The sequence below is a fragment of the Schistocerca serialis genome, chromosome 9, assembly GCF_023864345.2.
Source record: "Schistocerca serialis cubense isolate TAMUIC-IGC-003099 chromosome 9, iqSchSeri2.2, whole genome shotgun sequence".
In the NCBI taxonomy this organism is placed as follows: Eukaryota; Metazoa; Arthropoda; class Insecta; order Orthoptera; family Acrididae; genus Schistocerca; species Schistocerca serialis.
The window spans coordinates 474,139,064-474,164,913 of NC_064646.1; the positions used below are offsets into that span (position 1 = coordinate 474,139,064).

The 25,850-nt window shown below is 45.6% G+C and overlaps 1 non-coding gene across 1 annotated transcript; it reads left to right on the forward strand.

The window, feature by feature from the left end:
• Positions 1-9,853: 9,853 nt before the first annotated feature.
• Trnat-ugu (transfer RNA threonine (anticodon UGU)) lies at positions 9,854-9,927 on the forward strand. The gene has a single exon. It is a non-coding gene; the product is annotated as a tRNA-Thr (tRNA).
• The last annotated feature ends 15,923 nt before the right edge of the window (positions 9,928-25,850 follow it).

Consider the following 25,850-nt stretch of genomic DNA (forward strand, 5'->3'; position numbering starts at 1 on the left):
ACAGCACTAAACACAACACTGATGTGGCACTATGATCAAAACGGAGGATCTGCCAGGTGCAAGGAGAAGAGGGAGAAGGGAAGAAGGGGGGGAAAGGGAAGAAAGGGAGGGAGATGGGCAGGAGGCACACCAAAGAGTGCCAGATAGGGAGGGACGTAGGAGGGAAAGAGGCAAGGATGGGGGCAGGGGCTCAGGGCAGGGGGGGGGGGGGGAAGGAGGAAAATCCGCTCTAGGGGGAAGGAGGGGAGAGGAAAAAAGGGGGCCCTGGGGGGGGGGGAGGGGGGACAAGGCCAAGTTATAGTTGGAAGGAAGGGCATATGTCACGGCGAAGTTCTTCATCTGGGAGGGTCTGAGAGAGAATTTTTTTTTTCTTTATTGTTATTTTCACACCCGATACAGATAGGCCAGCAGCTGCATACTACGCCACTCTTCGACCACAGATACAACTAATGATAGAAAAGGAGACAATTGCAGAACAGACATGGTGGATATACAAACATAGACATACAAAATTAAAACACACGGAGCCAGTCACGGGCGCAGTGTCCAAAATAAAAACGTTCAGAAATGTGGACATGCACAGAGATGACAGAGATGACACACATGAATGCTGGAGCAAAAACGATGAAACACTGGAACACTGGAACACGAACATGACGGCACACACAAACACTAGACAATGATCTCCGGTGCGCGAAAGTTCACTATACGTGTACGAGTCTGGGGACCTGCCAAAAAGGGGGAAAGGTGGGGGGAGTAGGGAGAGGGGAGGGTGTAGATGCCAGTGGCAGAGGAGATGGGAGGGGGAAGAAAGAAGGTAGGGGGGGTAGGGGAGGCCCGGGGAAGAGGAGGGAGGGAGGAAGAGAGAAGGGAGAGAAGGGAGAGAGGGTGCCCTTGGGGAAAAACACAGGGGTTGATGGGGATTTTCAAAGTTGGTAGGAGGGGTAGATGGAGGGGAGGAGGGCATCATCACGGAGGAGGAGTTGGTGGAAGCCACCTTGTGTGAGGGTATGGAGAGTGGAGAGCAGGTGGGATGTGGGAATACAGGTGCGGCAGCGGACGGGGGTGGGAGAGGATGGGAGTGACAAGCGGGTGAGGCTGATCAAGTTTCAAGTTTGCGGGAGGTGTAGAGGATACATATCCGTTCGAGGAAAAGAGGAAAAGGAGATGTGGGAACGGGATGAGGTCATATAGGATCCATGTGGGGGATGGGAGGCGGATGCGATATGCGAGGCGGAGTGCATGGTGTTCTAAGATTTGAAGGGATTTGTAAAGGGTAGGAGGGGTGGAGATCCAGGCGGGATGAGCATAGCAGAGGATAGGGCTGATGAGGGATTTATAGGTGTGGAGGATGGTGGAGGGGTCCAGACCCCATGTACGGCCAGAAAAGAGCTTGAGGAGATGGAGTTGGGAGCGTGCCTTGGCTTGTATAGTCCGAAGGTGGGGTGTCCAGGAGAGGTGATGGTCAAGGGTGATGCCAAGATACTTGAGGGTGGGAGTGAGGGTGATAGGACGGCCATAAATGGTGATATAGAAGTCAAGGAGACGGAGGGAAGTGGTGGTTTTGCCTACAATGATCGCCTGGGTCTTGGAAGGATTGACCTTGAGCAACCACCAAGTGGTGAACCGGTCAAGATGGGAGTGGAGAAGGTGTTGGGATCGTTGCAGGGTGGGGGCGAGGGCAAGGAAGGCAGTGTCATCGGTGTATTGGAGGAGGTGGATGGGGGATGGAGGCGGTGGCATGTCCGCCGTATACAGAAGGTATAGAAGAGGGGAGGACGGAACCTTGGGGCACACTGGCAGAGGGTTAGAAAGTGTAGGAATCTGTGTTACGGATGGTGACATAAGAAGGACGTTGGGAAAGAAAGGACCCAATCAGACGGACGTAGTTGATAGGAAGGGCGAAGGTTTGGAGCTTGAAGAGGAGACCGGAATACCATACACGGTCGTAAGTGCGTTCAAGGTCGAGGGAGAGGAAGATGGCGGAGTGATGGAAGTTGAGCTGTTCGAAGAAGAGGAGTGAGGTGAAGGAGAAGGTCACCGGTAGAGAAGGATGGTCGAAAGCCACACTGGGTAATGGGGAGGAGGCGGTGCTGGCGGAGATGCTGGTGGATGCTTTGCATAAAAATGGATTCCAGGACCTTGCTGAAGGAAGAGGTAAGGCCGATGGGATGGTAGGAGGAGACAGCAGACGGTGGTTTATCGGGTTTGAGGAACATCAGGATCTGGGGGGTTTTCCACAGGTCGGGGTAGAAGCCGGTGGACAAGATCACATTATAGAGTCGGGTCAGGGTGGAGAGGAAGGAGGTGGGAGCTTCACAGAGATGGCAATAAGTAACACGATCATGACCGGGAGCAGTGTTGCATTTCGCGTGGAGTGTAATGATGATCTCCTGAGTTGTGATGGGGGCATTGAATTCGTTGTGTGTAATGTTGTCCAAGTATTGGAAGCCAGGAGCGAGTGGAGGAACAGAGGTGTCAGTTTGATCGCGGACATCAGGGAAGAGGGAGTAGTCGAACTGAGGATCGTCAGAGAGGGTGAAGATATCGGAGAGGTAGGAGGGAAAGTGATTGGCCTTACTAAGGTTGTCAGGGAAGGGGCGGTCATCCTGAAGGAGAGGGCAGTAGGGGGGCAGGGTTTAGATCCGGCAAGGTGGCGGAAGGCTGACCAGTACTTGAACGAGTTGATAGGTAAGGTAGCATTAAGAGGGGTGCATGTCTGGCGCCAGTCCCGGCGTTTCTTAGCTGCAAGCAAGTTTCTGACGTGTCGTTGTAGTTGCTGGTGGCGTTGTAGTGTGTCCCGGTCGCGCGTGTGAAGGACAGCACGGTACAGATGGCGGGATTCACAGAGGAGGAGGACAGCCTGTGGGGGTAGAGTGGGACGGCGTGGGTGGATGGCGGTGGTGGGGACGTGGGCCTCCACGGCCTCCGATAAGGTCTGCTGGAGAAAGGAGGCAGCATGGGTAACATTATCAGGGTGGTGGTAGGCGAGGGGGTGGCTATCGACCTGGGTAGAGAGGGTATCTCAGTAGGCATTCCAGTCGACACAGCAATAATCGTGGACATACTTCGGGGGAGGGTCGATGTGGGGATCGGGACGGGGGCATCGACCGTCTGAAACGGTGGGGAGGACAGGGTCACTTCCAGTAGGGTCAAGGACGTCCACCGCTAGGCGGCCAAGGAGGTTAGGGGAGGAGAGGACGACATCTGGAGTGGTACTGGATTCGGGGCGGGTGTGTTGGGGAAGGGGAACGAGGTCACCTTGGAGGGTGGAGGGGAAGCGATGCCACCGCTGTAACTGGGCGGCAGAACGACTGTGGATGTTGAGGTCGGCGGCAATCACGTAGGAGGGGAAGGTGCGGTCGATGTGGGAAAAGAAGTCAAAAGGAATAGGGGCGTTAGGGCGGACATAGATGGTGGCGCAGGTAATGGTAAGGTCGGGGAAGAAGAGACTAAGTATCAGGTGTTCTGTGGTGTTGGGAAGGAGGGGTTGGAGTGAGAAAGAAAAAACACTGTAGCTTAAGTAACTGTAAAATTACCAGAGTACTACAAGCACAAAAACTTTTAGTCACTTAATAAAATCTTTCTGTCTTAATAAATAAAAACATATCAGAACCATTTAAAAACATTTACGTAAAATAGAAAATATGAAAACAATTTACCTGTGTCTCCTAGTGTCAAGCAGATGAAGTTTGCGCTACGGAACACATCTAACGAGAGAGGGCACTAGTGTTATGCGTGAGATTGTCGTGTAACTTAAAAGGTAAAATACGTACTAGCGAAAACAACCAAATTGTTAAAGTAAAACGAAACCATCTGTCATTGTGAATAAAAACATAACGGAGTCATTTAACCACACATACCATACATATTTATTAAGACAGAGGGTTTGAATTAGCACAACTTTTAATAATTGTGATGCGCATATGTATGTATGCATGGTTTTAATGTGCGCGAATGTCTCGCGCATACAACAAGTGCCCTCTCTCGGTGAAAGTGTCTGTCCTAGGCTTTCACACCCTCTTCACGCTAGTTCACGGCGAAGTAATGATGCTATGCTGTGTTCACATCGACCCTCTGTCCATAATTATGTTGTATAAATGGAGATGATGTTTCAACTACTAATGACGGCTTTGGCACAATTGTTTTATGTATCTCCACTGCAGGATGTGGTTTTAGTAAGTGACTAAAAGTTTTTGTGCTTGGTAATTTTGTGCTCTGGTAATTTTACAGTTACTTAAGCTATAGTGTTTTTTTCTTTCTCAGTTCCGATGCTAAGTTTTTGCTAATGAAGGTGTCTTCCTGTTCGGGTGTATTTAGGTATATCGAAACCGTGGTCAAGGATTTTAATAAATCTTTATCCTGCAACTGTTTGGCTGTTATCATTTATCGTGAAGAATTTCAACAGTTGCTGTTTCAGCCATGTTTAAAATCTTGAAATAACAATAAATATTCCGTTTTCTCGGAGAAATTTGTGTCTTGTCATTCCACCCTCGTATTCGAAGTTATGAAAGGAAGACTCGTTAAAGATTGATTACGGAACTTAGCAAGGGGCTCTGTTTTCTATCTGAAACGGTTTTCTGAGATTCTGCGCAACAACTGCGATGAGAAAGAGACTAGTACCTCTGGACAACGTATTTTAGGGAAGCGATCGTTTTGACCCCGTCTACGATTGTCTGGTGAAGATGATGTGACGGGTCGGGCCTGAGAAATAGCTCCTCCCCGTGTTCTTTCTCTCTCCCCTCCCCCCCCCCCCCCCCCCCACCCCTCCACCCCCTTGTCCTCGTTTCTCTTTATTCTATTAGAAGAAGTTTGGGAGGGAGAGTAGTTCTGCTGGGGGTCGGGGAGAACGTATTACGGGAACGGACCAGAAGTTGGGCGCTATCTGCCGGCGTCCAGCGGCGTCCCATTCTCTGGAGATATTGGCTCCAGCCGCTGGAAACGGAAGGCGGGCTCCAGATTGGCATTTCCCTTCTCGAAAAGAGACGAATACCGCAATAAAGACGCCGAGCTCTCGCATTTGACCTACAGATTTATCCGGACGACTGTCTTTCCCAACAGAAGTTCATTACGGCTCATACTAGGAGGAGGACCAATATCTGCATACACACTGCAGGACAGGGAGTGTACATCTTATTACGAGTCTGCTTTCTGACATTACAGAGACGGTCAGAAGAGGAATAAGTTCTGAGCATTTGGTATCAGGGCCTATGGTCTCCGGCGGCTCGTTACAAAGTAATAATGTATTTACGATTTATTCGGCTTGTTACCTCACTCGACATTATTTCCATTGCGGCGGAACTTGCGGAGAAGGCCGCAGGAAAACAAGGACGTCATACAGAGAAGCCACGACGTGCCGCCATTGAGACCACACTACGTATGTATTATCGACTATCGATTTTTTAATTTTTAGTTAGTAGTCACGGCTTCGTTAATCACCTTAATATTGATCTGTCAGGCTGGAAGATTTTATTTTGTAGGTATTTTTGATCTTATACTTTTTATACTGGTTCTTACAACTCTATGTTTTACCTTGCCAAGCTAGTAGCTTCACATTATTAATATTTGCACTTTTTAGGTGGATTTTAAAGTATGGATCCAATTCTACGTGGAGCATGTCCGTACATGTTTTATCGTCAGACGCTCGCTTTGCCATGTGAAGAAATTTTAATTAAGACTACGAATACCGCATTTCAACCATAACATTTTCGATACTGGTTAATCATGCACCCTAGCTATGCTGCCCTCTGCTGCCCTCAGTTTCCTTGTATAAATACCAGACGCATTCTGATCATCACCAGCACTTACTAAGTATCTACATGTTTAGTTTGATGTTGATACTGCATCACAATATTTTATGGTATGTATGGCTGGTATACATGGCTGTTAATCATGTAAACATTTTATCTTTCTTATGTAGCACTAAGACTTTTATAGATTTTACATCAACAAATTAACTTAGTTGGTTACACACTGTTTTTGCTTTTGTAACAGATGTGAAGATGGCAGTAGCCGAAACCGGTCATAGTGAAAAAAAATATGTCATCAAAACGGACCTGTAAAATAAAGAGCCAAAAACATGATCACGGACTCATTTTCAGACTTTATGTCTTCAATTGGCACACAACAATGGACTTAGAACGACTGACTGACTGAGTCACCTCATTTTTCTTTATTTAATTTCTTTGATTGATTTTCACATCTGGGATATTCTGGTAGCTATTAAACATTTCACTGTCGATTATGAGCAGCCTCAGTGATTATAGCGATTAAGCCATAATTTTCTGTTTTAATATTGTGTTCGTAGTGGGTGCGAATTTTCCGTAGCTGTATATCTGGGCTACACATAGAGGTCAGGAAGGGACACATGTGGGGACAGTCCCTGGGAAAGTCGGTCCCATCCTAAGAGGAGTGCCGAGGAGGGTTCAGTGGACGAAATGAGGGTGAGAGAGGTTGCTGGCGGTTTTGTTTAGGCCAGGCGCGACCGGCAGCTAGCACAGTCGCTTTCTCTGAATACAGTGATCAGCACAGCTTCAAGGTCCATCAACTGTACTTGAAAACGCCAAAACTGCGACGAAAGTTTGTTCCTTTGCAGAATACTGCCTGTTTTTACAAAGCCAAAGGTATTCTGTCTGACCTCCGGTCTCTAGAATTTGCTGTGGCCGGGGACCTTTCTAGAAAGCAAGTTGAAGATCTCTGTCTTTTCCGTGGGAAAAGAAATGGTTGAATTCATTTTAGAGTGTCTTTTTCCGCTTTGTGGGGGTAAGGTGCTGCCACCTGTAAGTTGCCTCCACGCAGGATGAACGATCTCTAGTGTTGTAGAAAATGCGGGAAGGAACCGGGCTCCTCCTTACAAAATTGCTAGGTAGTGCGGCTTGCTTTTTGATAGTTAAAGACGCACGAGAACCCTGGATTGGGTGAATTATTACATCTGTGAACAGTGGGAACCTTTCGGAACTGTGCTCGCAGAAACACATACTATTGGCTTGTTGATAGATTTTTCCTATGACGGGAGGTTAGCAGTGTTTTAGGTACACTTTTTCTGGCGAGAATTTAACTGAGCCTTGGCATTGGCGAAAAACATTTTGATAGACAGATTAAAACTGTGTGCCGGACCGAGACTCGAGCTCGGGAGCTTTGCCTTTCGCGGGCAAGTGCTCTACCTCGCAGGAGAGCTTCTGTGAAGTTCGGAAGGTAAGAGAAGAGGTACTGGCAGAACTGAAGCTGTGAGGACGGATCGTCAGTCATGCTTGGATAGCTCAGTTGGTAGAGCACTTGCCAGCGAATGCATAGGTCCCGAGTTCGAGTCTCGGTCGGGCACACAGTTTTAATCTGCCAGGAAGTTTCATATCAGCGCACACTCCGCTGCAGAGTGAAAATCTCATTCTAGTTTGATAGGAACTTTGGGGAGAACAAAGAGGAGTAGCTCTGGGACAGGGACTCTGATTCGGCACTGCGAACGATGAGGACACAGCTCTGTCGAGGGGCTCTGGTCCGACAGCTGTGCGAAGTTCAGCAGCCAGTCTGTCGGGGTCGTCCAAGCTGCTCCATGCACCTTCTTAAATCATGGTGAGAATCCGCAGCACAGGCCATCCGTTATGGGAGTCAGTAACTGCTCACTATGTGTGTGATTGTGACTAGCTAGAGTCCGGAATTTTCGAGCTTGTTGTTAGGCTTCCAAGGTTCATTAACAACTCAGTTTGTTATGTAACATCCTGTGTCTTGCGGCAGCCTCGGACCAATCACTGTGTGGACACACCGATCGTTTTCTGTAAGTGTTGCGTTAGATGACGATTATTCCCTTCTTCCTTCTTTCCTGTGGTCGTTTTCAAGTCAATCAGTTACAAGTTTCAGTTGCTCATTATCCATAAAGATCAGATGTACTTTTGCTATATACGATATTTCACTAGATATAATTCTTGTGTGATAATTCGTGTTATGTAAGTTCTCAAAAAAAAAAAAAAAATAATAATAATAATAATAATAAAAAGGAAAACGCTCATTACGAAAGAGTCTGCAAATTGGTCACAAATCGATATTTACACAGGTGTCAACAAAAAAAGGAAAACTGGACACTTAGACGGCCGATGGATGAATGTGTGACCCTGCGGCGCCGTTTCACTACGTAACTGGCAAAATAGTAAACAGGCGACATGTCGATACCAGGGTAGAAAGACTTCACGAATTTCATTCCGTGTTTTCAGTAGGACAATAACTGTCCCTCGTAGACAGATACGTGAACAATATACACAGATGGTTCAAATGGCTCTAAGCACTATGGGACTCTACATCTGACGTCATCAGTCCCCTAGACTTAGAACTACTTAAACCTAACTAACCTAAGGACATCACACACATCCATGCCCGAGGCAGGATTCGAACCTGCGACCGCAGCAACAGCGCTGTTCCAGACTGAAGCGCCTGGAACCGCTCGGCCACAGCGGCCGGCATACACGGATGTCAGCATTTGAGGGAGGACGTAAAGTTGGGCTCAAAGAAGCCGGTTGGAGTAATCAGAACATCGCTCGACGTTTGGACAGGAGCGGTGCCACTAATCGACGAAGTTGGCAAGAATGGCTAAAGCACGGCCAAACGCGGCGTCAAGGAGGAAGCGGTCGACCTACAGAGACGACAGTACGTGAGGATCGAGCAGGCACTCGAAGCCCTGGACTGATCACCGATCCGACGTCCAGCTGGTGCTTCAGTGAGCATTAAGGCCATTAATAGGCGGCTGACAGAAAGGGGGCTGGGTTCACGGAGCCCGCTGCGCCGGCTGCCGTCGATCTCTGCATACCAAGCCCGTTCGCAGTGTTGTCGGCCACTTGCAGCCTGTAATCACACTGACTGGAGTACAACTGTCTTCAGCGATGAGTTTTACCTCGAAATGAACCCTGATGAACAGCGGGCGTCCTGTGGCCCGCCATACTGCCCGACGACCAAGTTGATGATAGCCTGCGGCGCCATTTCATTTGATAGCAGGATACCTTTTTTAGTCATCTGCGGCGTCCTTAGAGCACAGCCGTCCGTCGAAGATATTCTACGCCCCGTTTTGTCCGTTAGTACGTGTACATAACATCTATCGATCCTGTGTGACGCGTCGTCTTCTTCGTCTTAAAGTATGTTTTGGCTACATACTCATACGAATACAAGCGCTAAACACATGCTCCACTTCTCTGCCGCTTCCAGCTATCAAATATACCCGGGGATCCCGCCGCGCCTTCCGTCATTGCTACCCCGCGACCATCTTGGTCGCAGTTACAACAATAACATTCATCGATCTTTCGGTTCATCCGTCAATTTCAGAACAGCAATGTGAACGTGAGGAATTTGTGGTTCCCCGCTCACAGAATTTTCCTTATAATCTTCAAAATCAGGAGTAGAACTATGTCCAGTAGCTACCTCCTTATTTCGTGATACTACTAATAATTGAAAAACTACTACAAATCCCTCGCTACGCATAAGTCAAAGATATAATTTCGTTTCTGATAAACGAAAAAAAAAATTAACGAATTGCTTTCTCTATAAATCAACGAGATTGCGATCGACAGAATGGACGGTTACACAGAAATTCTATTCAAATACGCACCAAAACGTCACGGCTCAAAGCCGGCAGCCCGTATCGAACATTCCTTTGCACTGACATATACCATCTTAGTATATATACAGTTAAGGCTCACCGGCCACTGGACCATCTTCTTCTTCTGTGCGAATGCACAAACAGTGCCCGAACTCTTACGGGAATCGGCAACGCGCCGCGAGTAATGCTTATAATGGGCGGGACAATACGTTGAGAATGTGGGTTTCGCGGGAGGCGTGCCAGAGATAAATCCCTTCAGTCACACTATCATTTGTGTCCTCGGTGGCTCAGACGGATAGAGCGTCTGCCATGTAAGCAGGAGATCCCGGGTTCGAGTCCCGGTCGGGGCACACATTTTCATCTGTCCCCGTTTGACGAATGTCAACGCCGTAAGCAGCTAAGCGTGTTCATTTCATTGTAATATACCATAATCTTGAAACATCCAGAAAAAATAAAAAGGAAAAGTAAATAATCGCTACAAAATTAGAAGTTATTCTGCCACGATTGAAACTTAATAGAAATGTATTGCATTACACTGAGGTCACGACAGTGATAGAATGCTTCCTACTTTCGTGGCGGACCTCTTTTCCCCGGCGTAGTGCAGCAACCCGACGTGGCATCATCTCAATAAGTTGTTCTAAGTCCCCTGCAGCGATGCTGCCTCTGTAACCGTCCGTAGTTGTGAAAGTGTTGCCGATGCAGGATTTTGTGCACGAACTGACTCTCCATTATGTCTCATAAATGTTCAGTGGGATTTATGTGGGGTGATCTGGGTGGCCAAATCATTCGCTCGAACTGTCCAGAACGTTCTTCAAACCAACTGTGAATAATTGTGGTCCAGTGACCTGGCGCATAGCCATCCATAAAAATTTCATCGTTGCTGGGGAACATGAAATCCATGAATGGCTGCAAATGGTCTCCAAGTAGCCGAACACAACCACTTTCAGTCAATGATCGGTTCGGCTGGACCAGAGGACCCAGTCCATTCCATGTAAACACAGGCCACACCATTATGGAGCCACTACCAGCTACACTATGTGATCAAAAGTGTCCGGACACTCCCAATAAACATATATTAGGTGCTGCCACCTACTGCCAGGTACTCCATATCAGAAGCCTCAGTAGTCATTATATATTAGCAGAATGGGGTACTCCGCGGAACTCACGGACTAGCGCCGGAACTCACGGACTTCGAACGTGGTCAGCTGATTGGGTGTCACTTGTGTCATACGTCTGTACGCGAGACTTCCACGCTCCTAAACATACCTAGGTCCTCTGTTTCCGATGTGATAGTGAAGTGGAAACGTGAAGGGACACGTACAGCACAAAAGCGTACAGGCCGACCTCGTCTGTTGACTGGCAGAGACCGCCGACAGCTGAAGAGGGTCGTAATGTGTAATAGCGAGACAACCTATCCAGACCATCACACTATAATTCCAAACTACGTCAGGATACACTGCAAGTTCTATGACAGACGGGAGGTGAGAAAACTTGCATTTCATGGTCGTGCGGCTGCTCATAAGCCACGCAGCACGCCGGTAAATACCAAACGACGCCTCGCTTGGTGTAACGAGCGTAAACATTGGTCGATTGAACAGTGGAAAAACGTTGTATGGAGTGACGAATCACGGTACACAATGTGGCGATCCGATGGCAGGGTGTGGGTATGGCGTATGCCCGGTGAACGTCATCTGCCAGCGTGTGTAGTGCGAACAGTAAAATTCGGAGGCGTTGGTGTTATGGTGTGGTCGTGTTTTGCATGGAGGGGGCTTGCACCACTTGTTGTTTTGCGTGACACTATCACAGCACAGGCCTACATTTACGTTTGAAGCTCCTTCTTGCTTTCCACTGTTGAAGAGCAATTCGGGGATGGCGACAGCATCTTTCAACACGATCTAGCACTTGTTCATAATGCACGGTCTGTAATGGACTGGCCTGCACAGAGTCCTGACCTGAATCCTATAGAACATCTTTGGGATGTTTTGGAACGCCGACTTCGAGCCAGGTCTCACCGACCGACATCGATACCTCTCCTCAGTACAGCACTCCCTGAAGAATGGGCTGCCATTCCCCAAGAAACCTTCCAGCACCTGACTGAAGGTATGCCTGCGAGAGTGGAAGCTGTAATCAAGGCTAAGGGTGGGCAAACACTATATTGAGTTCCAGCATTACCGATGGAGGGCGCCACGAACTTGTAAGTCATTTTCAGCCAGGTGTCCGGATACTTTTGCTCACATAATGTAGCACAGTGCCTTGTTGGGAACTTGGGTTCATGGCTTCGTGGGGTCTGTGCCATACTCGAACCCTACCATGAACTCATACGAACTGTAATCTCGAGTCGTCTGATCAGGCCACCGTTTGCCAGTCGTCTGAGGTACAACTGATACGGACACGAGCGCAGAAGAGGCACTGCAGGCGATGTCGTGCTGTTAGCAAAGGCGCTCGTCTCAGTCGTCTGCTGCCGCAGCACATCAACGCCAGATTTCGCCACACTGCCTTAATGGTAACGTTCGTCGTACGTCCCACATAATTTTCTACGATTATTTTGTACAGTGTTGCTTGTCCATTAGCACTGACAACTCTATACAAACCCTGTTGCTCTCGGTCGTTAAGTCGTTGTCCGTGATGAGAAGTAATGCCTGAAATTTGGTACTCTCGGCGCATTCTTGACGCTGTGGATCTCGGAATATTTAATTACCTAACGATTTACGAGATGGAATGTCGCATGCATCTAGCTCAGACTACCATTCCACGTTCAAAGTCTTAATTCCCGTCATGCGACTATAATCACGACGTAAACCTTTCCGCATGAATCACACGAGTACAAATGAGAGCTCTGCCAATGCACTGCCCTTTTATACCTTTGTCCGTTATACTGAATGTGCATATTGCTGTCCCACGACTTCTGTCACCTCATTGTATACTCATAAAATGATTTCGCACAATCCATTGAGCCTCTCAATTACTTTTTTCTCGAACACTTGCTCCTCTGAACGTTGAGTGGGCTGGCACTTTGAGATGGTACAGCTCCATCCCTAAGAACACAGTACTTTAATTATAGCTCCGTTCACAGCTCAACGCTACAGCGAAGTTATTTACTTGTAAGTAGTAGCTGCTACAATACAATATCCCTGTCTGAGCTGTTAGACAATGACTGGCGTCTCATTAATAAATGGGTAGCAAGAGTGGACTATAGATTCCGATAGAACAAGAATGGGAAACTAAGTCGATCTTATAGTAGGATAATGTTATTAGAGGTGGCAGTACAGGTTCTTTGACCCTGTTCTTCACATCTGATGGTTTACTGGCTTAGCCCAGGACATTTATACTTGAAAGCAACAGAATAGTCAGTGATTTGTATCCTAATGCATCAAACTCCCTCGACATCGTGGGACCCAAGTACATGTCAAAACGCATATCTCAATTACTCGTTGTTTAACCTTACGTTTTAGAATGATTTTCAAATTAAAACTCACCAGCTCATTATCATAAATCAATACTGATAGTACCTCAGGCTGTATTTTTCTTTTCAGTAACAGTGGAAACTTCGTTCAGTTACTCTGTTCAGGTCACGGGTGCTGTTTAGGCCCTTCTTATACTTTCAGAAATGAAGACGTGTAAATTCTAGGGAACTGAGACTATTATGTTACTCGTAGATGATGTTATCCAGATAATCACTAAATACTCCGTTCCGGATATTCATCATTGATATGAACCCCTTGTGTTCCAACACTTCCGAGTAAGATGGAATACTCACCTTTTCGATCTAGATAATGGCGTACATAAGCATCGAGGATTTCTCATCTACAGACGAGTGCAGGCAAACTTACACATACTGGAACATGCTGATGTGGATGTCAGCTGTAAGGTACGCCAACAAGCTCAAAGGCTAAGCGTTGTACGAATACTTTACTGCTGTCCATGTGTCATAAATGACTTCCAGTCTGTTCTTGTTGCAAGATCTGCTATATTGGGGGTGTAGGGTACGGTTTCCTGTTGTTGAGTTCCATTATATCTGTATATTTCCAGACGATATCCCCTAGTGCTTCATACAGGTAGAAAAGGTAAGTGGTGCGCATGCTGCTGTTCACTACCCGCACATAACACGTATATTAAACTGCATGAGCACAGTGACCCATGACGTCACTATTCTGGCAGGTACATAGCCACCAGCCAGCAGATGGGGCGGGGCATGGTCCTGTTGCCCGTAGCAGACATTGGTTCTTCAAGCCTTCTGATCTAAATAAGTAACATGCTGGAACTGATGCCAGAATGTTATTGCTACAGTCTGAGGGCCGTAGAAGCACAGACAGTAAATATATGCCCCGTGTTTGCATGTGGCTCACCATTCCGTTTCTTACTGGAAATCATACCATGGCGCTGTCACCGAGATCGTGTATTAGAACCGTCTTGTAATAATTGTACTCACAGAACTACTCAAGAATATGCAGATGATGCCGGCTTAATTGTCGAGACATTATGAGTACAAAATTAAACTTTGAATTACTATTGAAAACCAATGCAGTGGCTCAGTTTGGCGATAGGAGTTGGGTTACTTACTTGTACGTATACATACGACATCACCTAGGATAATAGTGACATGACGACAGTGACGGACAGTAAGAAGATAATGGTATAGTACTATGATTGAATCAATACACTGGGATTACATTTAACAATCTAAACAGTTTGGACTGCCTTCAGGTCAAATTGCCAACGTCACGAATAGGCGGCGTCGGATGATGACAGTCTTCAACAGCCCATAGGGCTACCGTGTACATCTCTCTGATTCGGCGCACGTGGCGTATGGTAATTTTGTCTGCCTGGAACTTGTGCCAGACGGCACCTGGCTCTCTTCTGCACGTGGGCATACATCGCTAATGATGTCTGACGCTTGGACACCGTATGAAGCCCATCACAAGAACGCACAAATCCTTTTCCATGTCTCTGAGTCCGTCCACAGATACAGAGAACGTGCGCTTTCCTAATAATATCCCATAGTCAAATTTCGCATTCAATTACAGCTTAGCTTAGAAACATTTATTTTGCTCAAGTGACCTCCCAAACGTATTGAGGCATACTGTCTCCCCGCAACAAGCGCTGTAGGCCATTCAGAAGGAACATATCCTGTCTAACTTCCAGTTGGGATAATAGAGATTTATAGACACTAACGCTTTCGTGAGCCGCATTCTACATGCCTTTCAAAGGACTGTCATGTGTTTCAGAGCCTGCTGTAGGTTCAGGATAAAATTCTTATTACAATGGTGAGTCAATAAGTAAGTCGTAAAAGACAGAATAATACATATCGATTTAAACTCCGCGCCTATACGTATCTAGGAGGTGGTAGCACATATCGCGTGGAAGGTGGCCGACGCACAGTATTCCGCGGCCAGTGGTTAATGATCTGCAGTCAGACCAACACGGCAGCTGTGCTGTGTGTGTGTGTGCCCTACTAGGGCAACGCAATTTTTGGGAGCTGAGAAAATGTCTGGAGACCACGTCCGTAGCGAAATTGGTCCCCTGTACGATTACAACTATATTTCACGGAAATTTTTGTACAGTTGGATACAGGAATTCACAAAGGATAAGAAAAAGTCACCAACAGGGAGCGTCCTGGCCTCTGTTTATCTAGTGATGGCACGTTGTTTCCACGTCTAGGGGTATTTCGCTATCCTCAACACACATCGGTCTTGCATGTTGCAGCAATTTCAGGAACCAAATAAACATTACATCCCGACAGGTCACTCCTTAGATGCGAACGCACCCACAAGAATTCTATGCTGCAGACTTTTAACGCCTTATCGAAAGATAGGACAAATTTTTAAGTTTACAAAGGGAGTGTGATGAAAAGGAAAATAAATTTCAAGCTGGTACCGGCGGCTATCATGTTTGCGACTTAGTTATTGACTGATCGTTGTAGTTGGCGAGAAGACTTCCCCAACCTCACCTCGAACATGGAGCGACAGACCTCCAAACTACGTCTCCTAAGCGTCTAAATCAGCACTGACGTTTACCACACCAAACAGGCTTCAGTGTCGATTTCTGAGCCTACATGTCTGCATGTAATATTCAAAATATTTCCACATTTAAATGGAGACACACTATCTTTGATTTTTATCAGCGACTGAAGTAAGAGAAACTTGTAAAACTACCTAATATTTCTGCCGGTAGGAGCAACCAATATTGTCTAGGCGAAAGTCCTGTTTGAAAGGACAGATTATGCGCTAAGCTGTTACATATTGAAGAATAACGAATATTATACGGAATATCGCCTAAGATGCTGACTTGAGCGTAAAGCGAAAATTACCCAAATGACCACTGTTATCGATATGGGCCTAATGATAGAGTTACTGCAGATACCTCCTCCAAAATTCGGCTCTATTATTTCCTGGCCAATATTTAAGCATCACTGAGTGGTCGCGTTCGAGTCCCAGAGACAAATTGGGTGAAAATGATCTTTGAAATAAGGTGAATTACTTATTACCATGAAAAAGATCGCTAAGCGATATAGATATAGAGAGCTTGCAACTCCGTACCAGAGCAAATATCGGACAGACACGTTTCCTTGTCGGCGTAAGATACAATGTCTTGTCACGCAACAATTCTATTAAAACAGTACGAAATCAAAAATGGTTCAAATGGCTCTGAGCACTATGGGACTTAACATCTATGGTCATCAGTCCCCTAGAACTTAGAACTACTTAAACCTAACTAACCTAAGGACAGCACACAACACCCAGCCATCACGAGGCAGAGAAAATCCCTGACCCCGCCGGGAATCGAAACCGGGAACCCGGGCGTGGGAAGCGAGAACGCTACCGCACGACCACGAGATGCGGGCAGTACGAAATCAAATGTGGGAGAGCCAAATGTTGTCATCAAAGTAGTAAAACTCAGTGAATCTACAGAAATTATCTAAACACTGCGATGAGACAAAGAAGTTTGTGAAATAACAAGATTTACTTTTGTTGAAACTTCCTGGCAGATTAAAACTGTGTGCTGGATCGAGATTTGAACTCGAGACCTTTGCCTTTCGTGTGCAAGTGCTCTGCCGTAGGAGACAACGTATTGGCGGAAGTAAAGCTGTGAGGACAGGTCGTAAGTCGTGCTTGGGTATCTCAGTTGGTAGAGCAATTGTCCGCGAAAGGCAAAGGTTTCGAGTTCGAGTCTCGGTCCACCACACAGTTTTAATCTGCCAGGAAGTTTCATATCAGCGCACACTCCGCTGCAAAGTGAAAATTTCATTTTAGTTTTGTTGGGCAACTGTACCTCCTGTTAATAGTTCCAAATCAGGACGTTGTTCTAGCAAAAGCCAAACCAGTACACGCAGGCCGTATGTTCTCGCTGAATCAGTCCATACGTTACGCCATGATGCGCGCTACAATGGAAGAAGGCTGACGATCGGTAGGTTCATTTCCGAGGAAACGATCCCCTGTCAGGTGGTTCACGATGGCCAACGCGATACGGTGGGTTACGAGTGCGCTTCGACTGCAATTCTGGAGAAGTGGCTCTGAGCACTATGGGACTTAACATCTATGGTCATCAGTCCCCTAGAACTTAGAACTACTTAAACCTAACTAACCTAAGGACAGCACACAACACCCAGCCATCACGAGGCAGAAAAAATCCCTGACCCCGCCGTGAATCGAACCCGGGAACCCGGGCGTGGGAAGCGAGAACGCTACCGCACGACCACGAGATGCGGGCTCTGGAGAAGTACTTCCTCCGCTGGAGGCAGTATGCTAAGGTAAGTCACATTCCAAATTCAGCTCATAATTATCTGCGTAACAACTCTTTATGACCAGATGTTGAACGACTACCACATGTGATACGCTGACGAATAACATGACGACGTCGCTAGAGTGGCTGTCCAGCAGCTGCTCAGTTTTAGCGCATCTAGGCACTATACGGCGAACGACATTCGCTTATCATTCAACGATATTATACATTTTACAGAGACTTGTAGCAATTTAGCATCTGTTGATGCTACCTCGAATACTCGTATTTACATCCGAACGCTCAAGAAGACCATTCCTCTGGTATAATAGCTGCCCTCGATATTGATTAACAACAGAAATAGAAAGAGCTTTCGAAAGAAATTGTTTCGCAATGCTCCTAACGCCGTGAAGAAAAATGTGAGACTGTGTGTCTGTAAATGTGACGACCCATAATTTTCGAACTTTCTATCTTTCTCTCGATCTATTTGTCTACCTATCTATACCCATACCTAGTCTTCCTTTTATTTACGACTGTTTTAGGTTCAATTAATGTTTCTTTCTTCTTATTTTTTATCGCCTTGAAAACTTTTTTATGTAAAGATATCAGTTTATGGGCCACTTGTGCAGTCAGCGGTTAGCAATCGGTTAAGCTCTGTTCTTTCGCCCCAGCGCCAGACGCCATCCGCATTCAAATGTTGCAGCAACTTTCTCTTGCGGGCAAGCACTTTCTGCTTAACACGTACAACCGCATCAGGGCAGAGGGCACATTTCCCGGACGCTGGCGTGAAGCCACCGTCTTACACATACCTAAATAAGAACAAAACCTTCCTTCTAGACACCGCCCCATCTCTCTTACCAGCTGCGTTTGCAAGGTGATGGAACGTATGACTCATGCCCGGCTGGGATGGTGGCTCGAGTCCCGCAATTTGCTGACGAATGCACAGTGCCGATTTAGAACGTAGCGCTCTGCAGTTGACCATGTCGTTACTTTGTCCACCCATGTCATGAACAGTTTTCTGCGGAAATCTCAGACTGTGGCCGTGTTTTTCGATTTGGAGAAAGCCTACGACACATGCTGGAAAACTGGTATCCCCCATACTCTTTGCATGTGGGACTTCCGTGGGCGCCTGCCCTGTTTCCTCGAGGCAGTTTTACAAGATCGAGTTTTCAAGGTTCTTGTGGATTCTACTTTGTCGTACACCTTTATCCGGGAAAACGGTGTGCCTTAGGGTTCCGTCTTGAGTGTCGTACTCTTTGCTATCGCCATTAACCCCATCATGGCGTGTCTCTCGCCGGGCATCTCCGGCTCCCTTTCCGTTGACGATTTTGCCATCTATTGCAGTTCTCCACGGACCTGTCTCACTGATCGGCGTCTTCAGCGATGTCTCGATCGTCTTTACTCCTGGAGCATCGACAATAGCTCTCGATTTTCCACTGACAAAACCGTTTGTATGACTTTCTGGGGAAGCAAGTGGTTTCTCCCACCATCTTTACACCTTGGGCCCGTTGCCCTTCCGTTCGCTGAACATACGAATTGCTGGGGCTCATGCCCGATAGGACACTCTCTTGGCTTTCCCATGTGTCTTACCTGGCAGCCCACTGTACGCGGTTCCTCAGTGTCCTACGTTTCCTCAATGGTAATTCCTGGGGTGCCGATCGAACCACCTTCCGCCGTTTGTACCAATCCCTTGCCCGTTCGAACCTTGACTATGGGTGCTTTGTTTATGCGTCTACACGCCCATCCATCTTACGCCGTCTCATCACTATCCACCATAGTGGCAGCCGTTTGACCACGGGCGCATTTACATCAGCCCAGTTGAGAGTCTGTATGCTGAAGCTGCTGAACTACCACTGTCCCACCACTGACTTTCTCCTCAGAAGGTATGCATGCCGTTTGTCTGCCTTGCGTAGCCCGCCATCCTATGCCTCCTTCTTTGATGATTCCTTTGATCGTCAGCATGGGACGCGTCCCTCTTTTCTATTACCTCCTGGAGTCCGCTTTCGCCACTTGCTACGGTGGCTTAACTTCACACTACCTGCAACTTTCCCGGTGGGTGCGAACCCTTCACCACCTTGGCTTCGTGAAGCGGCCCCTGTTAACCTTGGCCTTCATTCGCTTCCTAAGGACACTACTCCTGCCTCACTCTATCGCCTTCAGGTTTACGACCTTCGTATGAACTTAGTGATAGTGCCTTTGTGAACACTGATGGTTCTCGGACTGACCGTGGTGTCGGGTGTGGCTTCGTCATTGTCACCTGTGTCTTTCGATATCGGCTTCCAGCACACTCCCCAGAATTTACAGCCGAGCTCTTCGCCCTGTATCAGGCCACGGAATACATCCGGCGACACAGCCATTTCAGTTGTGTCGTCTGCTCAGACTCATTGACCGCACTTCAAAGTCTATGTGCGCTGTACTCCGTCCATCCCTTAGTGCAGCGGGTCCAGGAAAGCTGTCAGTTGCTTACTCTTGGTGGAGCCAGTGTGATGTTTCTGTGGGTTCCTGGTCATGTCAGTCTGCCAGGAAACGAGGCTGCTGGCGCTGCTGCCAAGGCTGCAGTCCTCGTACCTCAGCCCTCTAGATTCTATATTCCCTCCGATGATCTCTGTGTTGCTGTCTGTCAGAAGGTGGTGTCCCTTTGGCATCGCCAATGGTCCTCCCTTCCCGGGAATAAGCTCCGGTTTATTAAGCCTCTCACCGCGGCTTGGACGACCTCCTCTCTGCCCTCTCGCCGGGAGGAGGTCATTTTAACCAGGCTGCGTATCGGGCACTGCCTTTTTAGGCATCGTCATTTGCCAAGTGACGCTACCCCCACCATTTTGTACACATTGCGTCCAAGTTTTAACTGTGCACCACTTCCTGACGGAATGCCAACTTTTTAAGCGTTTACGTTCCCGCTTGTGTTTTCCGTCTGAGTTATCGGCCGTTTTAGCAAATGACGCGTGGGCTGTTCACCGCGTTTTACTTTTTATCCGCGAAAGCAATATGGCGAAGGCCATTTAATTTTTAGCTTTGGACTCTGTTTTTGTATGGTGTCTTTTTTAGCCTTTTTCCTCGCACCTGTTTTTAGCTGTCTGCTATTATGTCAATTGGGACTGACATATAGTCGTTTTTTAAATCCTCCCTGTCTTCGTGCTCTGTAGTTTTGACTTGGGCGCGTATGAGCCCATTGTTTTTTGCACCCTAAAGCAAAACAAAACCAAAACCAATCTGTTCCTGGAATAGCGCAGAAACGCGTTGTAAGGAGCCGGAATAAGGCCTAACCAGAGAATAAACTCGTGCTAACTTAACCGGCGATTTATGGCCGGTTAGCGAGCTTAACTGGGGAATAAGTTTTCAAGATGGCAGGAAAAGTGACAGATGCAGACAGAGATGACAAAATTTTGGCTGAACTGTTCATGAGTATGAGAAGAAAGTGAGACGACGCCGATTCCGATTTCGATTACGCAGGCCAACGATGGAAAACTTTCTTGCTGAAAATACCTTATTATTATGTTTTTAAAGTGGGAAATCCAAATATGATACTTAAAAAACTGTATCACCCGCCATTTCTTCACATTTTACAGTTAAATTTATTAAGCGATTTTTTAAAGAATTTAACAGGTTTTATATAGTTAAAATAATTTAAAAAGGAGTTGTAATGAACGTAGATGGCGTTGGTAGAACTGCTGAAAAACATTTGCCGGCAAGAAAAGTTCGTTTCTATTTTTGTGTTTACATATAGTGTTTTGCTTACTGCCAACCTAACCTCACTTTCCCGTTTCCTGTACATGTGCTCAGTGCAATGTCTAATCGTGGTTGTAAAAACTCTCCTGACAGTTTTTGTTATACTTGTGGTAAATTTGTGATTAAAAAACACCAAAGAAACATTACATACTTGGTGAAAAAGGTTTATCTATCATACTTTGGATCTAAACTTGGTGATCAAGATAAATCTTGCACGCCGCATAAGTTATGTTATGTGTGTGTTCAAGACCTGAGAACATTGTCCAAAAAGGAGAAGAAAGCCTTTAGATTTGCTGTTCCTATGATATGGAGGGAGCCAAGAAATCATTCCGATGACTGCTACTTTTGTAGTGTTGATGTTACTGGTCATAATTCTAAAAACAAGAAGGTAATAAGCTACCCTAACCTTCCGTCCGCCATCCGACCAGTAGGCCATGGTGTAGATTTGCCGGTTCCTGAACCACCAGATGATTTAAATTCTATTCCAACAGAAGTATTTTCTAATGTACAATGTGATTTGGATGAACCAGATGATGATGATTTCTATTGTAATACAGAAAGGCTAGAGCCCAAATTGTTTACTCAGACCGAGCTTAGCGATTTGATAAGGGATCTGGGCTTAAAGAAGGAAAAAGCTGAATTTCTTGGCACTAGATTAAAAGAAAAGAACTTATTGACAGTTGGAACCAGCATATACACGTATAGAAAGAGAGAGCAGCAATTTTCCAAGTTTTTTCAACAAGAAGGTGATATAGTGTACCGCGCAGACATTCCCAGTCTGATGAATGAGTTTGCTATTGAATGCAAAAAGGAAGACTGGAGGCTGTTTATTGATTCATCCAAAACTAGTTTAAATGCTGTTTTATTACACAATGGTAACATGTATGCATCTGTACCTGTTGGACATTCTGTACATATGAAAGAAAGCTATGAAAATCTAGAAACAGTGCTAAATAAAATTGGCTATTCTGCTCATAGTTGGATGATATGTGGCGATCTAAAAGTAACATGCATGCTCCTTGGTCAGCAAGGTGGCTTTACCAAATTTCCATATTTGTTGCGTGAGTGGGACAGTAGGGCTAGGGATCAACACTGGTGCAGAAAGAACTGGCCTGTGAGGGAGTCTTTAAAATCTGATGACGAGAACATTCTACGCAGAAACCTTGTAGATCCAAAAAACCTACTCCTACTACCTCTACATATAAAGTTAGGCCTAATGAAACAATTTGTAAAGGCTTTGCCTAAAGATGGACCATGTTTTAAGTATCTCTGCCCGAAGTTTCCACATCTTTCAGAAGCTAAACTAAAGAAGGCGTCTCTGTCGGACCTGACATTGGAAAATTGATGTTTGATGTTGACTTTGAATCCACAGTGACCTTAAATGAGAAAGAAGCATGGGTATAATTCAAGCAAATCGTTACAAAGTTCTTAGGACATGAAAAAGACCCAGAATACGTTTCTGTTATAGCTGCAATGTTACAGAAGTTTAAAACTTTAGGATGTTTAATGAGCCTGAAAGTTAACATTTTGAACAGTCACTATGATTACTTCCCTGACAATATGGGAGACATTAGTGAGGATCAAGGAGAGCGTTTTCACCAGGACATTAAAGTGATGGAAAACCGCTACCAAGGCCGCTGGAACACAAGCATGATGGGGGACTACTGTTGGTCACTGCACCGATAAGTTCAGCAAGAGACTCTTCGTAGAAAAAGCTACACAAGAAGCTTCAAAGAAAAAAGGGGAAGAAAATACAAACCAATTCCAGCTGACAAGTGAAACCTCTGTTAACACATGTCATTGTTTTAAGTAGCTTAATGTAAATACAAACCATGCTTATGTTGTAACAAAGCGTTTCATTAATTTCCCCATTTACCGTATAGCGTAGGATTTTTATACTATATGATAAAAAGCATATTGCTCGAAAACTACGGGTGATACAAGAAAACTAAGGCTGAATTAGGATTCAGCTCATAAAAATCTATAAAAAACAGCTACCAAAGTAAAAAAAGTTTTTCAAAAAACGTTTTCGGTGGCCTGTGTTATCAAAGGAAGCCGTACTTTGCCTTTTCATTCTTGTACGAGAGAAACTGGAGCTTATGACGAACTGGTGAGACTATTTCTCTGCTTTCTTAATTAGTACTGTTTATTTGTAGTATTATGCATTTGATTTCCGCACTTCGTGAATTCCGTTATGTTATGTATGTAAATCAGGCACATTAAAATGACGATTGGTGCAAAAATAGTTCCCGTTTATCTGTATTACAATCGCTGCATAGTGGAAAGGACTGTTTCGTTTTATTTAGCAGACAGTGCTGTAGTAGACTTAACCGAACCGCAAAATCACGCCAGTTCTGTGTGCTATTTGTATTAACAGCTTGTTGTGTTTTAGACAAAACATCGATTTTTCGTGTTGCAAAGCGTTTTGATAAAACAGTGGTGTCCTAATATGACTCAGCCACAATACGTCAATAGCACAAAATAATGTTCCACTGTTTTCTAATGGCAATGCCCCTGTTTGTAAACACCACAGCAATGTCGGAACAAATTTCCGCCTTTTAGTGAAAATGTTACGATCACAGATCCATTAACGCTTCAGACCGACAACTTTGTCTCCCATCTACAATTATTGACTGAAGCCTGTGAATTACTTCTGCTTACTCAGGCTAAGCTCATCACAGTGTGAAATTAGCACGTTTCTTTTTCTTTTTCTTTAAGAAAGGTGATGCAACCTCAGTTATAGAACATAGCTGTTGTGTTTCTCAGTTGATAATAGTATCCACTTAAGCCCACCCATGTTTATCAAAGAATAATAGCTATATGTAGGTTATAAGAGCAGAACAAGACTCTAGTTATTCAATCTGCATTGTTGTGGCAAGTGTAATGCATGCCTGGAATGCTATGTTGTAACGGCTTAATGTGAGCCGCTACATGGTTCTATGAATGTTAAGATCAGTGTAGCCAACCACTGTCTAGAGTTTAGAATGCTGCTACATTGGGTCAGAGAGGCACTAGTGGCCACTGGTCAGCACCCACTGTGAGGCAGAAACCGTTTACGGTCTCTGGGCCCTTCAGGCCACCATGTGTGGACACCGGACGGGAGACACTATTAAGTTACTCTTCCCTAGGACGCCAGAGAGTACGGATGCTCTGAATAGCATCTCTGTCTACTGAGTTGAAATGTGTGAGGGCTTTGTTTGAGTTCCCGGTAGTCACTCTGGTGCGTGGCATTGATAATCAAGCTGCACCGACTAATTCAATCAGGGAACAGTGTTAATTTCAGTAATATTCTGTTTATTCGGAGTAATGTTTTGTGTAACTGTAGTTTGGCGTAGACGAGCGGTGCCACCACATGATGTACAGCTTTAGTTAGTTTAGCCTATTAGGTATGAACGTGTTGTGTGCTTCGTGGAATGCTTGAGCTAAATTTTTTTTAATTTGCCGTCCATTTCCACGGACTTCGTAGCCCGTAGTCTGGCGATCAAAAAATAAATCTGAATTATTGTTAAATTTTTTTCTATTACATCTCTCAGCAACATTCCGCTCCCTAGTCAGGATCCTTAAAATCAGTCAGTTTGCACCTCCTCTTGGCAATGTTTCAATACAATTTATCATGATTATTGGATTGGTGTTTTATTAAATCATCAAATGATCCGTGAGGTGGCGCCTTTTATCGGTTTAATTAATTAACATTTAAATAAATTTGGCCCACTAATCAGAAATTTTGTGTTTGGTACTTGTTGCAGGCAAGCAAACGTAGCCTCTACTTGCAGAGTCATTCTTGGGAGTTAGGGAACCAGTAAAGGGATATTTTGCGTAGCTGATCTTATCAGAGCCTTGCAGTAGTAAAAGACGACAGGTATCATTCATAATGGCGACCCTATAGCCTAGGATCTCGTTCAAATTAGGAGCCCATTTATGATTCTGTGAGATTGTTAGGATGTACTAATAAATAATTAAGTTTCCATAGGTGTCACAATTCCAATTTTTGAACAACCAGCGTTTCAAATACTGCGTTGCATATACCGCGTTGCTTTGTGATTTTTACTTGTGTGATTTTGGGGGCAATTTTCTTTATGTGTTATATTCATGTATTTTAAATTACACTGCGTGTGACAATAAATGTGTGAGGCTGTGTGTGACGACTGTGCTAGGTAGCGTGTAATTATAGCTTGCGCCAGGCTATGAAAAATAATTCGTCGTGATTCGCGTAGTCAAGGTAGGGAATTTGTTTTTCGTGAGCGAAGCTATGTTAATTAAATACTTTGGGCGAAAGTGTGATCCCAGGATCCAAAATGGAGACACGTTGTCGCTCGAGAGCGATGTGAGGATAAACAGGTAGCCGCAGAGAGAGAGGACAAAGGCACGGGTGAGACAAGCAAATGGAATGTCCCCGACTTTAGCTGCGCTCCCACAATGCTGAACTTAGAAACTGTGCTGGCTATCTCCGCGACCGATAGCTGGACTTCGGACCCAAGCGCCAGCACGGACGAAACCGAGACAATAACGAGTAGACAAAGTACGTCGGCTAACACACACCCAAATAACATGTGGGTGGCCGAATTGGTCAGGGTGATGAAAGATAGTATGGCTAAACAAGAAGAAATTATGGTTAAACAGGAAGAAAATAATACCAAATTAAACTCAAAACTCGAGGACTGTATGTGTGAAGTAGATACGGAATTAAACTCAAAACTCGAGGGCATCATGATCGGAGCAAATGCGAGATTTGAAGAGGATAAGGCGCTACTTGAAGAGGTTTGAAAGGACGTTGTAAACGAAGTCAAGGAAAAATTTGAAGGAGTAGGTAGTAGATTAGGCGCTGACGAGA